Source organism: Taudactylus pleione, unplaced genomic scaffold (assembly GCF_031769625.1).
Source record: "Taudactylus pleione unplaced genomic scaffold, aTauple2 ptg001075l, whole genome shotgun sequence".
Taxonomy (NCBI): domain Eukaryota; kingdom Metazoa; phylum Chordata; class Amphibia; order Anura; family Myobatrachidae; genus Taudactylus; species Taudactylus pleione.
The window spans coordinates 222,008-227,512 of record NW_028285476.1 but is presented as its reverse complement, the minus strand read 5'-3'; positions in this window follow the sequence as shown (position 1 = coordinate 227,512).

Below are 5,505 nucleotides of genomic sequence, written 5' to 3'. Positions count from 1 at the left end.
GATCCACCTGCAGCATTCAGATATCCTGTTGTTGACTTGATTTATCTATATGGACGAAAAACAGATTCTCCGAGCATTAGCTGTCCCTCCTCACCTACTATGATAATTTATAACTGTCTGCTCCATATTGGAGTTTCCAAAAATCACACATCATTAACCTTTGCGAGAGTTATAGACTGAACTTTACATTGTTTTCTCCATTAGGTGGCATTCAAGTTCTTACAATGCCTTTGCTTTTCTCATTTTTTTACATTTCCAATAAAAAATCTCCAAATGATCCCTAATCTGGGAAGTCCTAAATTTTCGTAATTCAAATAGTCATATAACACCCCCCCTTTTTTTCTCCTGTCAATAATCCTTGTATTAATTGTCAAGGAGAATCAGATGTCGTGGGTTCTTTGATCCACTTTAGCCTGCCTTTTGATGTACTGTGAAAAGAGAAAGAAATGTTAGTATACTGTCAAGCTAGGTGTACCCAATCAATTAATCATCCTGTGCAACCCTTTTAAATATTAGACCATTTTTAAACAACCTGCTCTCATTGAGAGAGTTTTCTTTCAAAAACTTATTTACAACAAAATAATAAAAAAAAAATGTGTGTGAACTCTATTGAGTGGAAATAGCACATGTGGTTTTCACCTGATCAATATGCACCCAGAATACCTTGCACCTCCTTTGAGATTCTTTTTTTGTTGTCAATGGTCTTTGTACTTTTAACATAGTATCACCCATGACTTCAAGAACATGATATGGCCATTCCCTGTTTACATCCCAAGGACCTGCTTTACGAAAAACTTTAACCATTACTAAATCACCTACAGAGGGCATAGGTGTCTCCCCCTGTAGATAGGGTTTATGCAGCCGCATAGCTGCATAAGGCAAAAGTCCCTTGAGATTATCTTGCACCTGTTGCAGGAACATATCTTTCGCTACAGCATCTTTAATGGGATTTGACAATTGTGGCTCATTAGGGAAACAAAGTGGCATATTGCAACCTGTCATGAGCTCAAATGGAGTGATCCCTGTGGTGGATGCTTCTGTAGCCCTAATACCCATAAGTATTGCGGGTAAGGCTGTTACCCAAGAAGAGCCCTTCTGTAACAGTACCTTGGCTAACCAGGCCTTGATGGTCCAATTAATTCGTTCCACAATCCCTGCCAATTGGGGATGATAAGAAACATGGAAGCGCTGCTTTATGTCCAGAAGTTCACAAAGAGATTTCATGACCTTGCCAGTGAAATGGGTCCCTCGATCAGATTCTATGATCCTAGGGATACCCCAGTGTAACAAAATCTGTTCCCATTGAACCCGTGCTGTAGTAGCCGCTGAGTCATTTGCTGTAGGAATGGCTTCTACCCATTTTTAGTGTGAAGTTCCGTAATCCCGGTTTTTGTAACATTAGACACGGAACTTCTTCTAGTCTGTCTGCATCATAAAGGGATTACATTTTCTTTGATCTCTGAGTAAAATGTAACATCAAAGATGTGAAAGAATAATAATTAAGCATATTCCAATTCCTTTACAGCTCTGTGGCAGCAGGAGGATGAAGAAAAGAGAAATATTGTCATGTTCCAAATATTATTTTAGTCAGCTTCTTATTTTCTGTGTCCTACGTTATATTTGTTTTTGGGAAACAGCGGCATAGCAGACATGTAGGTACAGTTCTGCCTCACAAGCATGAAACAAAGTCATGTCAGACATACAGTAAGGGTCTTTCCTCACAGCCTTGTGCCACATACTTCCCTTGTATTAAGCTGATTAAATGTTATACATTCTAGATCACAAATGCATCATACTTTGCATTTTTGAGATGGAAAAAAATATAACAATATAGGTTTAATATGCCAGCGGACGGGATCCCAGGCATCGATATACTGATGCCGGAATCCCAATGCCCGGCATAATGCAGACGAGGATCGGGATACCGACATCAGCATCCCGACCACCAACATCCCGAAGGTAGGAAGACGGGTAAGTATGATACTTGGCCGGGGATGGGGGGGTTAGGTTTAGACACCCCTGGCTGGAGATTAGGTTTAGGCACCACCTGGAGAGGGTTAGGGTTAGGCTATGGGGAGGGGGGGTTAGGATTAGGCACCACCAGGGGGGTTAGTGTTAGGCACCACCAAGGGAGGGTTAGGGTACTTACCGCCCCTGTTGGGATCCTGGACTTTCAGGCTTCTGGAGTCGGTATTTGAACTGGTGGCTATTTAGTCGCCAGGATATCATACCGATCCCATGATAATACAACAACACAAAGGTAACTTTAATCAAATGCAGGGGCATCACGGGAGGGGGCAGGCACTAAATATCGGGGCCCAGGCTTGTTTAAGGGGCTTGGCAGTGTGGCATTGTTAGGGTTAACCGACACAATCATCACACTGAACACCAGTTGTTCGATAAAGATATTGGTGAAAACAAAATGTGCTCCATCAGTATATAAGAAGGGTTTGTACAATGAGTTGCGCAGATGGTTACAAAAACTATAGAAACAAATACAATTGATTATGGAACTGATTCAGAGTTGTACCAGGAGCAATGCTACAATAGGCTAATGCCACAGGAGGCGTCTGAGGACAAAAGAGGTCCCCTGACAGCATTGCAGATCCGAGTGCTGCGTCCGAAGATGCAGCATCAGATCACCATATAATAAGGAAAAGAAAGAAAGTGGAGAGCGCTAGTTTGATCAAGTGACCACAATATTTCAAATATAGAAAATGTATTAAAATAACAGTGAATCAATAAAAATGCATTAGCAACACAGAGGATAATTACAATATATATAAGATATGTGGATAAGTCATGAGCACATTCGGGACATGACGAGATGAATTGCGGTCAGGAAAACTGAACCGCACATCTCTAATGTGTCCTGGATTACAAGCTCTATTCAGTTATCCGCTCTCTAAATAGTAGCCTCTTGTTATAATAAACAAAACCTCAATCGAAAGGAAAATTAGTTCCTTATTGTAAGCAAAGATGGTTATATGTTGCCCAGATAATAACGGAGTGTGATACAGTCACCTTTTCCCCTTTATGCTCCTCACGGGATCCCTGATATCTGCCACTGTTAATGGTTCTGGCAGTACACCGGGTGCTGCTCCCGTGTGACGGTGTATCTAGGGGCTGCTCCTTTCTATACTCCTCACCAAATGCCAGGTGTCTGCCCATGATGGTGATTCTTGCAGCACACCGGGTGCTGCTCCCGTGTGACGGTGTATCTAGGGGCTGCTCCTTTCTATACTCACCAAATGCCAGGTGTCTGCCCATGATGGTGATTCTTGCAGCACACCGGGTGCTGCTATCGTGTGTCAGTGCAGCTGAGGTATCAATGTGGAGCCTGTGATGATTCCGTATGGGACTGTGCTGCATTACAAGGGTGGAAATATTAAACGTTCATCTCCTTTTTGAGCTGTTTCGATGAGGAATAAATCCAAGTGTGAAACAGAATATCCGTGTGATCTGAAAACCGCTGACCTTATCTACATATCTTATATATATTGTAATTATCCTCTGTGTTGAAAACATACCCGTGTGTTGCTAATGCATTTTTATTCATTCACTGTTATTTTAATAAATTTTCTATATTTGAAATATTATGGTCACTTGACCAAACTAGCGCTCCACTTTCTTTCTTTTCCTTATTAGTTGGTATAGCAGGTACAGATCCTGCTGTGTGAGCAGCCTGTCTGATCAAGGTATACAAGCTGGCTAATCAGCGCACCTGATCCATTTTTGTGATCAGATCACCATTGCGACCATCGGTCGCGACATCCGCCATCTGAGAGAGCCTAAGGCTACTCAGAATGGGTATCGCAGCTCCATAGCCGAAGCCAGTAAATCTGCATCAGAAGACAGATACTGACCTCGCCACTCTCAGAAGACTGGGGGGACACGCCCCCATTTTTGGGAATGCTGCTCTCACCACCATTTACATGCCCCCAAACTGCCGCAGCATGTTAGTCATCCTGCCGTCTAGGGGCACTGCAGCTGTATTCACCGTAAGAGACCTGCACATGTGCAATACAGATTCTGCACATGTGCAATACGGAATCGGTATGATTTACCGCCGGACACCTGTCCGGGGGTTGGAATCCTGACAGCGGCTGCCCGATATGGGTGGAAATCCCGATCATCCCTAAGGTAAGTATTCACTGACCTAATTCCCTCCCCTAACCCTCAGGGGTGCCTAACCCTAACCTTCCCCCCAGTGCCTAACCCTAATCCCCCCTCCAGGTGCATAAACCTAACCCCCTCTTCCCCGCCGCCTAAACCTAAGTCCCCCGTGAGGTCCCTAACCCTAACCCTCCCACCCCCTAGCCTAGCCCTAACCTCCCGGGGGGGTGCCTAACCCTAAGTCCCCCCCGGGAGCCCTAAACCTAACCCACTCCCCCCCGCGGCTGTCCGCGCTCGGCGCCCGGTATCACTTCAATCGGGATGCCGGGTGTCGGTCTCCCGGCATCAGTAAAATGACAGGCTTCTAGATTTAGATGTCTTTCATTTAACCCTCGCTGGGATAAAGCAGTCGGGAAGCCGGCTGTCGAGATTAGGTCCGCCGGCTTCCCGACTGCATACCTGCAATACAGATCCTGCACATGTGCAATACAGATCCTGCACATGTGCAATACAGATCCTGCACGTGTGCAATACAGATCCTGCACGTGTGCAATACAGATTCTGCACGTGTGCAATACAGATCCTGCACGTGTTCAATACAGATCCTGCACTTGTGCAAAACAGATCCTGCACATGTGCAGATCTCCAACAATCAGAGTTGTATGCAAACTATGGGGTTATCAGACTCCATGTTGTTTCCAAAGCAATCTAATTGGGAAAACCTGAAATGCTGAAATAATCTGATTTCAAAAGGTCATAATGAGCTAAAGGTTTCTGAAAATATAGGAGCCAGTTATGTAGGTGCTTCAGCAACCCCAATATTTGGGCTGCCAGCATTCATCAGTCACAGCGAAAGCGCTCCTATCATTTTAAAAGTTGGCTCCTGTGTCTGCCAATATCTTGAATTAAAAACATGAATGTTATGGCACTCAAGTAATACCTATATTTCTCCTATAGATGACCTTGTTAAAAGACACACAAAAAAATGAAAAGAGAACAATGTAACAGAGTAAATATATTAAAGGGAAAGTATGACCCACTGATAATTATGGCTCATTTAGTTAATTTTAAAAAACTGTGACTTTTTTACTAGGATTGTTGTATTAAATAATTTGCTTAAAGAGAGCACACATATATTGTTTTGCCATTGGGTGTCGTATAATCTCCCTATACCTCTGCAGGTAGGGTGAGAATGAGAAACAGAATTAGAAATGAGCGCAGAGCCCCATGTTTTAGTTTTGTTTCTTTTTTAAATCCGAGTTCCGAACTGACGACACAACTGAACCGGGTTTGACTCGGAACCCCTTAGGTAAGGGTATGTTTGTATTTCAGAAAAAATGAACCGCACGTCTCTAGTAAGAATTTAAGATTGATGGCAAAGAGAAAAAT